Source organism: Larus michahellis, chromosome 8, assembly GCF_964199755.1.
Source record: "Larus michahellis chromosome 8, bLarMic1.1, whole genome shotgun sequence".
In the NCBI taxonomy this organism is placed as follows: domain Eukaryota; kingdom Metazoa; phylum Chordata; class Aves; order Charadriiformes; family Laridae; genus Larus; species Larus michahellis.
In genome coordinates this window covers 39062080-39080224 of record NC_133903.1, presented here as the reverse complement: position 1 = coordinate 39080224, position 18145 = coordinate 39062080, and the positions used below count along the sequence as shown (strand labels likewise).

Genomic DNA, 18145 nt, shown 5'->3' with positions numbered 1-18145 from the left:
TCTTATCAGGGATTCAGAACTTGCTGATTACAAGTTGCTGTACAAAAACAAAATATCTAGTCAAATCCCACAAATGGCAACAAATGGCATTAAATATTTTTTTTGAGGTAAAGTTCATGTATGGAGTGTTTATAACATATCTCATAATTTACTAAGTAGTATGCTTTCTATCAAATTTTATAGGGAAAATCTACTTTGCCAGAAAAAAAAAAAAGTTACTTCTTTTTTACTAGTGAAAGATCACAATGGGAATCCTGCTATTAAAAAAAACCCTCATAAACACTATCAAAGAATCATACCAAATAAGGTTTGTAAGGATCTTTTATTTAAATAAGTAACAAACTATTTATACTTTTACAAGAGTGTGTCCTATTTTAGTAAATATTTGGCAAAGTTATTTGATTAAGAGAGCAACCTGACCCTCATTTAACATGGTTATTTGCCATAACTTAATCTTCCTTCATTTGAGTTTAACTACACAAATAATTTTCTTGTATCTTTAGGTTAAGTAATACTTTTTCATAGCTTGGTTCAGACTGTATTTGCTGAGATAAGTGACCAGGGATCTTTGAAACAAAATTTATATAGACATCTTAAAACTGAAATCACTGTCAGCAACTTAGCGCTAAGTGCCACACGGAGAACAGCACAGTCACTTCTTGTTTGATCACTAGATGCATCTTTGATTGCCATACCTAGGCTTGCTTTAGGGGCTACTTTTTGATCTCTGAAAGCTTTTTAGAAGGTGTGATTTCTGTTCTCTGCTTGGACATTGAGGACCACCTCGTTCCCATGGCATGCTACCTAATGTAGTGTTTCAAAGCGACTTGTACGTATCAAAATCAAAGGAGAGCTTGGCACTAGTGCTGCCGAGGTGCAAGCAATGAAGCACCATCGTGCATCCTGCAGTCGTCTGCATGCTGTCTTCTGGGATTTACCAGTCGGAAGTACCTGGGCACACTGTACTCCTCAGGCAGCAGCAGCTGTGTGCAGAGTTTACAGATCAACTCCAGCTTCCACCACACAGCACCATTTTGCTCTCCGATATTAGGCATAGATCATGCACCACCTTTGCCATTAACATTTTTAACTTGACTTTTCTGAAGGAATTTTAAATCAATTTCTATAGACCACTTCTCTTCGTAAAAAATGGAAACTCAATTACTCATTCTTTGCACACATGAAAATACTTGTTTCGGTGAGAACACTGGATGCACAAGAAATGCAGGATTAGCTTTACAATTGATTTTTGGATGGCTTTTACCGCCAAATAACTTCAAATAAGTAAAACTGGTAATAAACATTAAAGCCTCCACATGTGGCACATCTAGAAGAACTTGGTCAGAGTATTAAACTCCAAGAAGTGCCTAAGCCCATCCATCAGATGAAATGTGTTTCACTGTATTTCAGGCTAGCAAGGTACAAATGTGGCTTCTTTTTCAGGGTGTACAGTGACAACCATATTACAAAATAATTTCATAAATCCGTGCGAGGGTAACAGTTGATTCACATTACAAATACAGCGTAGTCGAGAAACTCTACTACAACACAGTTCACATAGACAAGCTTTAGCCTTATCAAGATCCAGTTGTGATGGATTGGAGCTGCTCTGCAATCACTTATGAATATGTTTACACAGCAACTGGGATGTTTATTTTATAAATAGAGGAGGGGAGGGCAGGGTATGGTCTTCTCTGCAAAAACTTGAGTGACAATAAGAAACAATTACAGCTGACAGTCCATGCATATTGGAGGTCAAAGAGATTAGAGTAACTTGAAATGGACTTTCTCAAAAGGAAGAAACAAACAAAGGAGCATTTGGAAAGAAGGAGAAGGAGTGGACTGATATGTGACTCTGTTGGGATGTCTATGGAAGTTAGGTCTACCATGCTACAATAGACTTAGAAGCCTTCAGATAAATAACAATGTATGTAGACTTCCACAACCACTCATCTCCACATCCCAAGCACTTTCCTCCTCCTGACAAATTGAACTATCTGATTTTAGAAAGCTCATTACAACTTCTGGAAAAAGGTATTATATTTTCAGGACTCGTTCAGGTTGCAGCAATCAGGCTCTTGTTAGTATCTGTTCATAATTTCATCTCCAGGGAGGTAAAAGGACAATGCCTTAAAAGCTGCACTCAGTAATCAAGTAGCATTTGTGACATCTTATTTGTGGCATTTCATGTTTTTTGTGGACATATTCTAGTCAGATCAGAATACAGTTACAGCCTCAGAGCATGTTAGGTCCTTAGGAGATCTGAAGCTGTTTTGAATATCAATATCTTACATGAATTCCATACCATATGCTCTTCATGGTTACAACTAATGACACGACAACTTTTCATTCACTGTTTTTGACTAAGCCAGATGCTTAAAATGGCAAACCAAAAGCTGTGGAAAACTGTGCTTCTGATTCTCGTGCCAAATGCGAGAGCTGTATGGACTGGGGTCTGGGCAGTGGCTTTCCACTTGTCTTACACTGACCCAAGTGCAGGCTGCTGTCAGAAGAGCTGACTTTACATTTTCCTCTTCTTTTACCAGTAGCAATGACAGTGCAACCATGAGACAAATTGGGGAGATGACCTGGCTGAAAATTAACTTTCTCCTCCCCTTCCTTCTGCCCCGAAAGTTTAGGTTTCATTTGTGCATGTGCCTCGGTCTGGTTTGCCGGACAGTCATGTACACGAACACCAGCCCTGGCGCAAGGGCAAGAACTCGTACAAGGGCAGGATTGCTCCTGTTGCAGCAGCCAAGTTTTTAATCTGATGAAAGCATCGGTGTCACCATGACCCAAGCTCCACAGGGACTGATCCAGAGACTGTGCTGTTTTCTGCAACCGATGACTTCCAAGAGGTGAGGAAAAAGGATCTGCTTTAGACTATGAAATCTTGCCAACGCCATTATTTTTCCTGACAGAAACAGAGGTAGTCTCTTTAGAGTAATCCTGTTTCTTTCTTGTGGAGAAGACGCAATGTGCAGAAGAACATACTTGTTTAGCTGTGGAGAGAAGCAACTTCACCAGGTACATACAAGTGTCCATTTTATCATATTGAAAGCTCACGAAATGGGAGGTGAGACACGAAACGTGAAATTCTCCTCAAACCCTGAGCTGGTGTAATCCAGAAAGTATAAGCAATTGCTCTGCAAAAGGCTTTGTCAGAAGTAAAGTAAGTTGGTTTATCTGACACTTCTCTCCAGTAATGTAGACTAACAAGAGGGAGAAAGCAAATTCAAACTCATAATGAAGATTAGCCATCTCCGCTGAATAGGCTATTTGTCCCTTGTTGTTTGTGTCTAGCAACCCCTTCTGTAGTTTAGGTCTTTCTGGATACCCTGCTAATTGCCGTGAAGAGAACTATTCATCAGGACCTTACTCCAAACTATTGTTGCCATCTCTAAATATTTGTACATATTACTAGAGCTCTGAATGTGTAAATTTCCGACAACCAAAATAAATCAAGCCATTTAAGTAAAAAGACTCAAAAGTCAACAATAACAGCTGAAGAAAATATGAACAGTCACCCTCCCCCAGCAGAGGCTTGAAAGGAAAATGCGCTTGTTTCTGAAAATGAGCTTGTCGTTAATTTAGTGAAGTTTTCCACTCCAGCACAGAAAAAGCACGCAAAGCAACTAAGTTGTCAGTGAATATCTCCAGCACGGGGGAGAAAGGTCTTATAAGATCAGCAGCATATGGAAGGAAAACAAGAGTCTGAAGCAAGTGGATGTCACAGCTAATAAGAAGGGAAGGAGCTCGGTTCCTGCTGGAAGAACAGGGCTGCCGCTGCTCCTCTGCCCCCTTAGCTGCCAGAATCACCAGAATAACGTCCGGAGGTTCAAAAGATAGATATCTCTAATGACGACTGATGGCATCATTTTAAGAAGGTTTTCATGAGCTGCTAGTCACAGGCATCTTACGAAATGGGATCTCTGTGCCATAGGTCTGAAATAATGTTACTGATACAGGAAAAAAAAAAAAAAAATTGGAGTACGAGGCACCATGCTTTAAAGAGTGAATGGTGAAGGAGAAGTAAAGCACCAGGCCAGTCATTTTTTAGCTTTTTTGGCCACAAAATGAAATAAAAACACCTACTTTGCACTGCACTAAAAGTAGTAACCATTTTAGAAAGTTTATGATTCTTTAAATTAATCTTAAGCTACCTATAGAAAACCTGGACAAAAGTTTTCCTGGCACTTGACCCAAATTTCAAAATTAATTATATTTTTGCATATATACATGTGTGTGTGTATGTATACACATACACACTATTAAACCAACACATGAAAACACTGAAGTACTGCTACTGCATTTTGTGGTACTTTGCACCACTTCCGGAGAAGCACAAGTTTATGAAGGATTTTAAGTTTACTGACAAAATGCTTATAGTGCTAGTTAGGAATAGATAAAGCTAAATCCTACGTCAATAGGTATTAACATCTACTCTCTAACATCAACAGGAGTTACGTATCTGTACTGACAGGAGGTTTTATTACCCAGAGAGATGACTTCAGCTGTAGAACACTGAAGAGAGCAAGTCTATAAAGCAATTGTAATCCATTTGCTAATATTTCTGTTCTTTCCAAATACAGCGGACCACAGGGTCCTTGAGTATGCTTTACTACAACAGGAAATTCTGTTTTCTTTTAACGTCACAGAACTCCTTTGGACTGCTTTTGGGCTCCAGTTTACACACAGTAAGAGAGAGTGTTTATTCAAAGCAGACCTTCAGGATTTGCCTGCAATAGTTCAATCCTCCAGGTGGGCTTTTTTGTGGTTTTTTTTTCTGGCTTGGGGTGCGGTATTTTGGTGTTTGGTTTTAGGATGTTTTTGGTGATTTGGTTTGATTTTTTTGGGGGGTGGTGGTGGCTTTGATTTTTATTTTATTTTTACTTTTGAAAAACTAAAAGTACCAGTATTATGGTACTTACAAGTAAGATTTTACAGATTCTACAAAACTCATTAACTGCGCTGCACAGTTTTAGCACGTTCTACAGCATGTTATTTATGTACATCCACAGGCGACTAGGACAGAAGTGATGTATTACCTGATTCAGTGCCCACTGAGGTCAGCTGGAACATTTCCACTGACTTTCGAGAGCTTTGCACAAGGCTATTAAAGGAGGCTTTCAATGAGAGAAATGTTGCACTCTGTCACTTCTCATTAGCATTAGCAACATTAAACTATGGACTCGTTAACACTTTGGACATCTCGGTAGAGCTGAGGGGCGCAGAGAAGATGCAGTCCCATGTAGCATACCCCTGCACTCAGAGCTCGAGTCTTGAAGATAAATTTTCTTCCCCTTAAAATGAAGGAAGAAAGTGTCCCTAATTTTTTAATTTTTCTGCAATGCAGTCCACTGGTCTCATACTGTCAAACACTCTCTTTCCCACAAAACATTCAAAATCAATTTAAGCAAATACCAGATTCCCCGAGAGAGCCGCCTTGCGCACACAGAAGTCCATCCCTGCCCCATGGAGTTGTAGTCAGGGGGCAGCGGTGCGGTGGCACTCTGTCTGCTCTGTTTAAACCTCATTGTAGCCCTTCTGAGTGCACAGCCTTCGTACTTAAGATGCATGCATGTCTTGTTTATAAATAAGGTTTCAATTAGCATCCCAGACGAAAAACAGGCCTATAAATAAAGATACAATAGAACTACACAGGAGAATACTGAATAAAGAAGGGAACAGTAACATGCTACAGGAACCACGTTTTCAAGCACTATGCAACATCCATAGGGAACTGAGAGCATTCAGCAACCATCAGTTTCAAGCCATTGATAAGTCTCTCTTTTCCTGTTCATTTCAAATTAAACTTCCAGCATGAATCATTATCCAGAACATATGCATCGGATCCACATGATTATTTACATGAAGTTCACACTTTCCTGCAAACTCCACAACTTTGTGCCTATTATGCACAACCCCTCACTGTCAGCCGCTCTCCTGAGACCCAGGCAGCATCAAGCTGGCTCGTTAAGAGCCTTTTCCAGTGCAAGCAAGCTAATTACAGCGAAGCGCTGACAGAGTGCCTCCACATATAAGGGAAACATGCTGTGGTAAGAGCGAAAGAGAAGGAATGTCAGGGTGGAAGGTGACTCAACAGCTCGTGTATTCCCAGGCCTCACTTCAGTTAGAGCATTTTTGCTTTAACAGGCTCCTTTGAGATATTGTGAGTTTAAGTTTTTAACTTTTTTTTTTTATTTTAGTAGTTTTTCAAAATTCTAGGATACAGCTGGAGGCGCCTGTGCAGTGCTCTGGGCACATATGCCACAGAACTAAGATTTACAGCATGAACATATCCACCTTGGCCCATGCCCTCCAACAGGCTATGCGAAGAAGGGAGAAGATGGCCTTTGCAGGGTGCCCAGGGAACTAACGCGTCCAGCATCCGGCAGGCTCTTGGAGCAGCGCATTCCTAAAGAGGGTGCCTCACATGGAGCAGGAGAAGGCCCCACCAGCTGCTCCCTCCTTATGAGGGGGAACTCCAGCTGAAACACCTCTGCTGACCTCTAGGAAGGCAGCACCTCCTCTGCAAACAGTGTCCCAAGCCATTCAAAGTTTTATATCATAACCCTGAATATAGCTATATAATAAGTTATTATACTTGCCTATTCAACTATAGTATAAACAGCTAAAAATATATATTATCCATGTAGAAATTCCTGGGAAGACTGCAAGATCTAATTGAGGAATAGCTTAAGACACATGTCCCAGGAAGCTCTGTGCCAGAGCGCAAGCTGCGCACTCCCGTGCTCATCCCCAGACAGAGTGACAAGAGCTGCGCCGGGTTAAACAGCTTTCAGCAACCCAACCTCAGCATGGCAGAGACCCGGACTGTAGCAGTTAAGTTCACACCAGAGAAAAAAAGACACTTCTTATTTGCACTATCACCTCTTTTTTGAGGGGTGAGGGTGCAGCAGAGCAAGCAGCTGACAGGCACCAGCTAACTTGGCTGAGCCTTTCCCTTTTTATCCTGCCCACCTGCTCCATTCGGCATCCCCAGGACCTCTTCCCAGAAGACCTCAACTGTTTTTATAAACGTTAATTGTCCTTCAGCACCAAGCAATAGTGATGACCACCTATTACTGAAAGCCAAAAAAAAAAAAAAAAAAGAAAAGAGACCGTTAACAATTTACTGCAACGCTACTGGTGCGTACAGCCATGCCAGGCTGACAGTACTGGTTTGTGAGCTGAGTCTGTATGACAGCCCTGCTTCCCCAACACACACCACACCGACCCCAGCCAACAGCACAGCCAGGCTGGTGGTAGCAGGCAAGTCCCACGCAGCTTGACTAGAAAAAATAAGTAATGTTGACAGCTATAAATATTTTATTTGTTCATCTCAGTGGCGTCCGTACATTAATGGATCCTTATGGAACCCTCCAACTTGAGATATTTTATGATTCTATAACCAGCTTCTGCCTCTCAGAGTTTTCAAGGTCTTTTGATTCCAGGAAAAGGACGCATGCTTGTTGGAAGTTACTCAAAACCAGAGCTATCTAAACTCACAAAGTTAGTTAGCTTGTTCTCCCTCTCCCCGCCTGCCCCGTCCTTTTGCAGGATAAGTCTCTATTATTTCTTTATACAAAAAGGTTTTTGGCAGTGATACTTACCCTGTGTGTATGCACACCTCATACCATTTAAGAACCAGGACTCCTGTCTCATATCATCCATAAGGGGTTTCTGGGTTATTATTTTTTTAGTAAAAATCAGAAGGGTTAAATAACCTGTTCTAGGTTACCTGGAAGGTCACATGGCACAGTTGTGAATAAAAGTCTTCCAACTTACAGAACTGTTACTTCTCTAAGACTTTGAAAATTTTTCTGTCTATCACAAAAACCCGATTTACCTTATTCAGAAAACCTGATTTTGCTCTTGAAAGTCAAAAGAAATGTGTGTTTCCTTTGGAGGTAATACATATTACACAGAATTTCATATCTTGTTTTTCCTACTGTATCATCATCCACATCTATCTTAATCTAATTCTGCATTTCTGAAGGAATCCTTAAATGTGAAAGTTTGTGCCTTCACTCCATTTGATCTGTTGTTTGTATGTTCTCCTTCAGTTTTTCCATCTACTGCACTTATTTTAGCACTCAGCATTTCAAGGAAGCCAGGAAAGATTATAGTTCCTGGTATCTGGAAAAAATGTCTTCAGACAAATCCTGGTAGTCTGCTCAGTCTCAGCTTTCTCTCCATCAGCACCCACAGCCAGCGGGGCACCCTTCAGTGTCACCCAACTGTCGCAAGATGCATCAAGCCAAGGGATTTGAAAACTGTCTGCTTCTTTTTTTGGACCAAAAAATTCACTCCTTCCCCAGAATAACCCAGGTTGCTTCTTTCAAAATCAAGTGCTTATAAGTGATTGGATTTTAGTTTTAATAAATTTTATCCTAGAGCAAACAGACAGCTCCACTGTACTCCCCTCTGCCTTCCTGTCCCTCTAAACTGTGTTCAAATAGTCCCTACGCGCCACATCGGCGCAGCATGGCTGGTCTGCAAGTGAAGTAATCACCTAATAAAGGTCAGAAATGTAGTAATCACTAAAATATGTACAATAACCATTATAATCTTTTCTAAGGACTTAAGAACCCCTGTTGTTGGCTGGTATACTTGATAGGCTTCTGCTAATGGCACCTTATATCAGCAGAAGGTGTCTACAGTGTTTTCCTGAGCAGTGAACAAGGCAGACCTTTGTGAATGATGCACAGAGAAAAAAAAACCCAAAACAAACCACATTTAAAGATCAAGTCTCTTTTAGAAAATAGCATCACCTAAATATGAATTGATCCTCATAAACACAGTTGACCATTGCCAAGAAAAATCTTCCATAAAAGACTATGTGAGGAGATGACAACAGACTTCAGGTACCTATAAGACATCAGAAAATGGCCTTTGGGCTAAATAAACCAGCAATTCAATAGCTCTGCATTTTGGAGAAACAGAAACCAGAAGCCGCTGCCCAGGATATAGGCTGATAGACGGCAAGGCTTGGACTTTTTGAATCTGAACTATTTGGCTTCAGCAGTTCCCTTGGAGACGGAGCACAAACAGGAGGCCGGGGCACTGGCGGGTTGCAGCTGTGGAAGCCTGCGCTGCGGAGGGAGGCAGAGCCCCAGCCCAGCCAGTGGCCAGGAACCAGGCATGGCACTCACTGGAAGGCAGGCTTGGATGTTTGAGCAAGGAAATGGCATTATGCTCAATTCCAGCGTTTGAGGAAAAAGGACATTGTGTACTTTTTTTTGCGTGGATAGAGCAAGTTGCATTTCTGCCAAGGAAACACATGCTCCTGCCAGTGTCTTCTAACAGAGCAGGCACTGGCTGGTCTCCTGGGCAGAGACAAGAGCGAACAAGTGGCACCCTTCTCCTCCTCCTCTTCCCCAGCTAGTGACACTCGTGAACACTATTATCCTCATCGGTTCTTGTTTTGCCAGAAGCAGGAAAAAAGCCTAGGTGCTTAAATCAACTGAGTACTTCAAGCGTAGAGGCTAATAAAGCCTTTTTATTGCAGGCTGAAGTCAGATTTCAGTCTGAGTGGTTAATGTGCTTTGGTCAGCTATTTGTTTTTCTCTTCAATTTGTTCCGGACCGCTTCGTTTGCAGTGAGGTATTTGTGTCTTTTTATTACTTTTATTATTTATATGAGACATAAACCAAACACACTTTCCACCCTAACTAGCAAAACAGTCCAGTGGTCTGTTTCTCTTATACAGAAACGGTCTGGAGGCATGACAGCTATCTTTCCTCTCATTATGTTAGCCCTTAAACAGGCAAGACTTTCTCCAAGGCCAACTGTCTAGATCCATCATCGCAGACCGTGTCAGCAAGCTCATACCACCATAGCAACATGATGAAATACCAGTTCCTGCCTAACTTGTACTGCTTCCCAGCATCGCTAACAGTTCAACATCCTCAGAAACACAAGAGGTTAAGTACAACCAACATTCCGCCAATCAATTTTTTTTTACAAGACATTATTCACTCAAGTAGGATATAAATCAGCAAAGAAGCAAATTAGTGACTGTCATAAACAGAGGTTACATATTGTGCGCTATCCTGGAGATTTGACTTTGGAAATTGAGTATCATGGACTGTTCACATCCAAAATTGCTTTGAAAGAGAAAGCACGGAAAACCTCCTCTTTGTAAAGCTTTTGGATAGACATAACACACACACCCCCAGAGCAGAAATGGCATCCAGCTTTACTTTCTGCTGTATAAAGTGGCGGGGAGGGGGACATGGACGGATGGAGCTGGGTGGGATGGGGGGACGGGACACAACACATGCTAATTAAGAGTTTGTTTTAAGTCCATGTTGGCAACTATTGTGATTTTATCACGAGTCTTCAATTGTTTCCTGGGGAACCTGTTTAATAAAAACCTTGGATTTCATTAAAAAGAATAACTTAAGTTTGTAGCTATCCTTGCAGAGAAGCCTTGGTTAATTCTATAGTAACTGCTATGTAGATAAGAGACCAGAAATCCATGCCAAGTTTAAGCCAGCTAACCGGGATAACAGTAACTTCTCTTTCCTAGCACACACTTTGGCATGGGCTTCAAAACCTACTAGACAACCTACTAGAAGTACCCAGAGTACCTTGCTCTCTCTGAGCTTTGTGCTGCAAACCCTGCACCACAAAGTTTCAGCAACCTTGAGTGCACGATCTCCAATTTAATCACAAGATTTTTAATAGATGCGATTGGAAAGCCTAAAAATGTAGTGTTATCTGCATGTTATATCTAATGGGTCATTAGGATAGAAAGCAAGGGGGTGTTGTGGGAAGAAAGAAAAAAAAAAAGAAAAAAGACAGACAGGTCAGCAGAAAATATAGCTGGAAGTACGGGGAAATAAGTCTAATTAAGAGCAGGAAACCTGAGGGACGCAGCTAGGGACAAAAAAGTGAGAGGGAATGATGTGACAAATGCTCACAGCTAATCAAACAAAAGAACTTGCCTTCCCCAGTTAGCTGGGATAATTCATTTCCACCAGTTCTTGGTGCTAGTTTTGGCTAATTCACCAACACAGAAAATGACAACTCTTCCATGGAGCTGCAGCGGAGAGTACATTTTGAATCTCCCCAAACCACCAGAATTTCCTTTCTTGGTAAAATAAAATCCTTTCAGCCTTCTACCCAAACACAGACAGAGGCGGAGATGGACGTTGGGAGGAGGTGCACAGGCTATGGCGACACCTCACATACACAAGTGCCCACACCAAAGGAGATGAGTAGAGTCCTGTACAACATACTTAAGGATCCTCAGACCTGTGATCCACTTTATTTGCCAAGGTAGAGTAAATTTCGTCACCAACAGGGATGGTATGAGGATTCAGACACTGCTGGTTTAGACACTATCGTTCTGCAACGCACCTGTGCTTACACCAAATACCACCCGAGGCAGGAGAAGATTCCTAAACTATCAAACAATAATACTAATAGTACAGTAAGTCCAGTACTAACGGAAATTGCTGAACAAAATGTACTTTTTCACATCAGCATTTGTTTCTAGCAGTTGTTTTCTCAGGGACACTACAAGGAGAAGCTGCTGTTAATGACTTTCTATATCTTAATGGATCTTAGCTGCCTCATCCAAGGCCAGGTAGCATGGTCTGCTAGTCCTTGAGTTAACAGTGACTGGACTGTTGAATACACCCTTCTCTAATCTGTGTTAGCACAGTAGAGATCTAAAAATCTTAGTATGTAGCCTTGATTTTTATAAATCAGCATGCATGAGAATCTTGCAAACTCCAATTAGATTATAAAATGCAAACACTCCAATATAAATTACAGAACAGACTCTTGAGAACAAGCTCAATGGCTTCAGAATCAATATTCTACAGAACGCTAATTGTGGCAACAAAACTGTGCTGAAATTCTTGTGTCCCTGATGGGTTTCCAGCCTTCATTTTCAGCTGTGAGCAGCCAAGGAAATAATGTTCGAGTTCCCCCTTTCCCTAGAGGAAGGGATACGTAGAGCTTTCCAAAGCTTTGTGAATTCCTTTGGCACCTCCTAATTGAGATCTCCCCTTGCCAAAGAATGAGTATTTTACCTTGTGGTTGTTCTCAAAACTGTGATATGATGTACTAGACATTTGGTCAGCATTACATTCGTTAGTGTATTTCCATGGGCTTGACAGTAATTCTGTCCCTAGCTAAATGGCTTGGGTAGCAATCATTTGTGAAAGGCTACATGTAAAACGGAGCCGTTGAGCACAGAATCAGAGTCTTGAAATATTACAGTTATCCAACCTTCTGAAACTGCGGCCTTGAAGAAAGGACATACCAAACTGCCCTACCAGAGAGGCCCTTTGCCCTGTGCCTGAGAAAAACATGAAGTGTGACCACAAGAGGGAGGTTTTGGTAGAGGCTCCATCGAGTAGGTTGGCTACAACAAGCCTCGGTACAGACCAATATAGAAGCTATCTGCCTGCCAAGGATGATGGGCCTGGTGAAGAGGCACTTCTTGTCTTATATTTCCTTTGTAATGTACTTGTTCTTAGATACATGATGTAATCAGGGCTGGATAATTACCACCTAATCTGCTCTTTAGTTTGAAAGAATAGCTCCATCTGCTGTGGGATTAAAAAGGGCTGCCAAAGCAAGTGTTGGGTTGCACAAGGATTTCAGCCATGACCTCTGGGCTATGCCTGGTGGTCATGGGTTAACGTTCAGCCCATACATAGGGCTAGGAGAGAGACACAGCTCAGAGCTCCAGGTAGGGCCAGAATGCAAAGGGACAGCCAAAAGAATAAGTCAGCCACACAAAAAATTAACTCCTGGCATATTTGTCTAGGCCATAACTGATCATATACTGATCACCCAACATCTGGGATTAGTATTAGGGTAAGTAAGAACTCCTAGGGTTAGGAGCACCAGGTGGAGTGGGGCACCTAACATCTGCCAAAGGGAAGGGTGTGCTGTGCAAACATTCGATCCCTGGCATCTTATTCCTCTGGGCCGTAACTGGGGGTCATGGGTTAGGGCTCATCTCACAACCGGGATTAAGGTTCAGGTTTGGGTTAGTGTTTGCCTGGGTTTTGTCTCTCTGATAACCCTAAACTCAAGTATAATACTAGAAATAGACTGAACCTTTTTCCACATCCACCAGTCATTCCCTATATTGTCAAGGACAAAGTCGTCATGCAGCCGACCCTTCCTTTGTTGGTAGCCACTTTTTGACTCTACACTACCTGGAGCCCCTGACTTTTTTCATTTCTTACCCTGCCCGTAACTCTGGGCTTCATCTTAGCCACAATGCCCAAGATCACTGGAGTTTTTTCAAGACCTGATTCTTACTGCTCTTTTTCACTTTATTAATTAGTTTTGTCAAACACAAGCTAGTCCCCAGCTGTGAGCCTGTGGTCCTTGCTAATCTCAGGGCAGTTCCACCAACTCTGGAGCACATTATCCTGGCCCTGAGTATAGGCTGTATTTCCCCATCTTGACTACCTGGAAAGGAGATGAGAAACTATAATATCCATTTGCTTACAAAGATAGACCAGCTTGCAGCCTGCTAGCATTGCAAGCTGTAAGCACAGTGCTGTTGTAAACTGTATTTGTGGCTGTTTTCTTGTCTTAGCATTAATATTTTATGGAGTTAAAGCACAAATATTAATGCTGTACTACTTGAACGCATTAACTGCTTCTATCCACCAGCCCTCATTTTGGACCCTTTTCTTTGATGCTGGAGTAGGGCTCCAGAGAAGAAACAGCCTAGGAATGCTACAATGCTTGCTGGAGTCCTAAAATAGGAAAGTGGGTGAGATGGTGTTTCTGTGTAACATCAGACTACTTGCAGAAGGAAAGGGAACAAACAATACTGTTAATGCTTGCGACAACTGCAGACCTGTAAACACGAAAATAACTAAGGCAGCTGGCAAAAACCTCTTGAAGAAAAACTATGTTAAACTTCTAACTCCAATAGCAGAAATAGAGATCAGTTGGAACAAACAGCACATTGTATGTTGAGAAGTAGTCGTGAAGATTCCTTGGGGGTTAGATGTGTTTTGCAACAAACAACACCTGCAAGAACACTACAGAGCCAAGGGATATAGGGGCTAGAACAGGAAAGGGATGACGATAGAAATCTTGCTAGCCAAGCTCACCACTTGCAGGAAACATTACAATACCACATACCAACGTGCCCAGGTTGTTTTTCTTGCTTTATCATTTGATTTTCCATATGGTTTAATAATTAGGCACCTTAGTTCATGGTACCATTTAACATCTTTAGGAAATCTGTCTTATAAAACATTTCCTCAAAGCAGTTTGTAAGCAGAAACCAGAAACTCCGTAACCCTGGTTTTGCGTGTACAGCAGGGATAGAATTAACCTGATTCCTGGAGGTCCGCCATAAAGCAATGTCTAGTTAACAGGCAAAATAGTACAGAAATAGTGGCCAAGATGGCATGGTTGTACCAAGGTCTTGTAACTCCATCAACATAAAAAAGTTAGTTGGTAAGAAAAGAGCATAGGTTGCAAAAAAAAAAAAAAAAAGAAGGAAAGAAACCCCAAAACAAAACAAACCCAAACATGTATTGCCTCAACAAGTCACTTGCCATTAAAGCAGATGCCGTACCTAAGTCACTTTCCATTGTTCAACAGAAGTATTTAGTGAGCTCAGGCCATTGCACAACACTGTCTGCATAGAGAGGGAGGAATTAGTTTTTCCAGACTTGGAGCTGTATCAGACAGCTCAGATGCATTCACAGCTGGTTCTTTTTGGACCCAGCACTGACGTGAGTGAGCACTGAGCAGCAAGTGATCTGGTGCATGTTTGTTAGTGGAACCTAAAGCAGATCAAGACACCACAGTCATATAAAAAGCACTTCAGACACAGTTACAGACTGGCCTTTAAAAAACAAAACAAAACAAAAATCCAACCAACACCAGAAACCCCCACAAAACAAGAAAAAACAAGAAAACCCCAACATACAGATTTAGTCATCTTAAAAAGCTTAAGCAGCAATAAATAAATGTAGCAATGGCAATTATTGGCTACGCTTCCATATTGGTATCTACAGCTAAATCTGATTTTGCCTCAGACTTTCTGCCAGCACTCTGTACCAATTCCCCTGGCCTTTATTAAAACCAAGATCATGTTGTAAATTAACCAAGTTTATGCTGCACTTGAATCACCCTTTGCCACTGTCCTCCTTTTTCAAACATGATGACATTAGACTGCCTTTGCAGGCCTGTGCCAAAACTAACAAATCTTAGGTACTTCCTAAGCATTTCTGTATGGATCAGTAGTCTCGATATTGCTCTTTTTAGAAACATGGAAAAGTTGACTGAATAAATACATTTTAGTATAGTTTGAGAGTTGCAAAAATGAAGGAAGTGTAGTTGTTACAGCAGAAGCTATTTGTATTTGCCTGTATTAATTTCTTTCCTCTATTTACCTTTTCTCTTGAAACCTCATTCAATGACCAGGGTTGCTTAGATAAACAATTAAGCATATCCAAAAGAAACAACAGTAAAAGAAAATCCTTAGGTCAGCAACATTTTTAAGTCTCATTGTTTCAAACCACCAGTATTTTACACAAGCCAACATTTCTTAGTTTAGTAACACACTTGTTCAAAGTTGTATTTTTTCCTCACTGAGTTAGCAATGTATTGAATTTCCTACATATTAGCAACATCGCCTCTGTTAGAAAGCCAACTATCTTTTATGCCTTCAAATAAAAAAAATTAAAAAATAATAATCACCAGTTCAGCCTCCTGCCACTTGAGGTGGATGAGAAACCATGTGTATAGAACCCTGCTCCATACTAATAAATCTACAGCAAAACTCTGGTAACTCGAGTGCACATTGTAAGCCTGTTGGAATCGCTTTGGCTGCTGGAAGGCAGAGCATGGTCAGCACCAGCTGTGCTGTATCCCATTCGGGCTGTCAGCGTGCTCCTGCCTTTCTCCTCCTGGGCAATGACCCCAGGATGCTTGGGCCCCGGTCACTGCTCAGACGCTACAGCACAGCGCTGTTCCACTGCAATGCTCCCAGGGAATCCCTAGGAGCTTCGGGAGCGGGAAAATAGAGATTTGTGCATTAATACAAACACTGAAATAGTATAAAACCACAGGAAAATGGAACCACACCTAAGCCCAAGCAGCTGGTCTCAGCTCTGGGAAGACGAGTTCAGTACCCAAGCCTTGCCTTCAGCTCACAGCTATGAGGGGCAGGAGCCAGAGGCACTGCTAGTGATGCATACCATGGTCTGCTCCCTCTGGCTGAGCTGCCACACAGCGAGACCCTGCTGCTTTCAAGTCTCCCAGGAACTTGCTTCCATGCGAAATCCTTTGGTATTACTTGGGTGGCTGAGGAAAGGAAGAGCAGCCTTAACTCACTGGCTGGCAGCCTTAACTAACAGCTGGCAGAGTTAAGGCTGGTCTTGCCCCCCGCCCCCCAGCCTGCACAGACATCCCCCCACCCTCCCATGCCACAGTGAGCAGAATGGAAGTCATTATGATGTTTTCCTTTTCAGTTACAAGTTAAATGGAAGTGGATGGAAAATTGAATCATAGGCCAAGCTCCTACTCCACAAAAACCAGTTTTTGCACAGACCTCAGAGGAGATATCCTGACATTTGAACTTATTAAGGATTTTAAAACTGATGTTTCACTCTGCTTAACAGGCACATTTTTCCCCAGATCAGTTTGCCCTCAAACACTGAGCCATTCCTCTCTCCCTGCTAGCAGAGGCATATATTTTTTCCTGAGTCTTAAGTGAAAATAAAGGAATGCAATGCTTATCTGACGTTCTGTTTACTCTTATATATCACCATTGTGTAAGGTCGACAAATATTTTCCATATGTTAGCTAAAGCAATCCCTCCATTTCAGCATTTGCAAAATCCATCCACAGTCTTTCAAATTAACTTTAATACATTATTTCTGACAAAAGTTGAATAAATGCATTTCAAGGGCTCATTTCCCCTCCCTACCATTGGATAACTTTACATTCACATGCAAAATCACTGTAAGATTCATATTCACTGTACCTCTACAATTTTAGGTTCAAAGACCTTGTTTCAAAAATAAAAAGCCAACACGCTATTTTTTTCAAGCTATCTTACCTTTGTCTAGCAAGCTCAGAGCAGGCTCCAACACCAAATGCAATCAGTTCCTTCCCCCCGCACTCCGGTCCAGGCAATAGTCCCCAGGCAACAGCCCCACCTGGGACACCCACAGACCACGCCCCCGGGTGGTGGCAGGTGTAGGCAGTTGACCCCCTGATGTTCACTTAACAAACCCTCCTGCAGAGCTGGGGAAATAAGCTGTGCTCAGCTGTGCTGGCTGTAACAGCAACAGAAGGCACATAGGAGAAATCTAATTTAAGTCGATCAAAACCAAAACACTTCTTTTGGCACCAAAATCTCAAGTCAATTCAACGAGCCCACCTGATGAGGAAGGAGAAGCATTAGAATGCTTTTATGTAATCCTATTCCACCTAAGTCACAATTCAAATGAGGTAAAGTGCTCTCCTCCCTGGAGACAGTCCTTTCTCTGAGTAAAGGTTGCTGTGCACAGCAAATTTTGGGGGGCAATAGGTTTTTATTGCCATGATCAAAAAGTAAAGTAAGATTTATTAATATAATATTCCATGTAAATAGATACTTTACTAGAAACATGAACGTTAGTGCATTCTCAGCATGGGAGAGTTAAGTAAAAAAACCATGAACCGTACTCTTGTGTCTATTGATTTAACTGACTAAATGGATTTCTGTTAGGATACTATCTGGATGACTACATTGTAGCAGAGTATTTATACAACCCCAAACAACCATAAATTGCAATATATTGGAAGTTCTGATTTTAATTAATCTTTCTTTTGTTTTCCACCTCTCCTTCCTTTGCTGTTTACTCATGTCCCTTGTAACCCTTATTCCAAGCTGGCTGCGCAGATGGGAAAATGTCTTCCTCTGCAAGTAAAATCATCCTTAGACTGATAATAGCATGAGAGGATTTCTCTGAAAAGTTGAGAGAGGAATCCCTCAGAGAGTTTAGTAAAGAAAACTCAAAGCTTTTTGCAGGGATGCAGCCAAATTCTCTTGTTCCTCTTTGACCCCCCCCCCGCACCCATGCAACGAGTGAGTCGCCTCCATAACGCACCCAGCGTACACTAATCATTTCACACAAAATTAATGTCT

At 41.7% G+C, this 18145-nt stretch overlaps 1 long non-coding RNA gene across 1 annotated transcript in view; it reads right to left on the bottom strand.

The window, feature by feature from the left end:
* Positions 1-17128, bottom strand: part of LOC141747795 (uncharacterized) — a 56023-nt gene extending 38895 nt beyond the window's left edge. The window contains exon 1 of the long non-coding RNA XR_012588809.1: positions 17072-17128. This is a non-coding gene — a long non-coding RNA (uncharacterized LOC141747795). The remainder of the gene's footprint in view (positions 1-17071) is intronic.
* Between the last annotated feature and the right edge of the window lie 1017 nt (positions 17129-18145).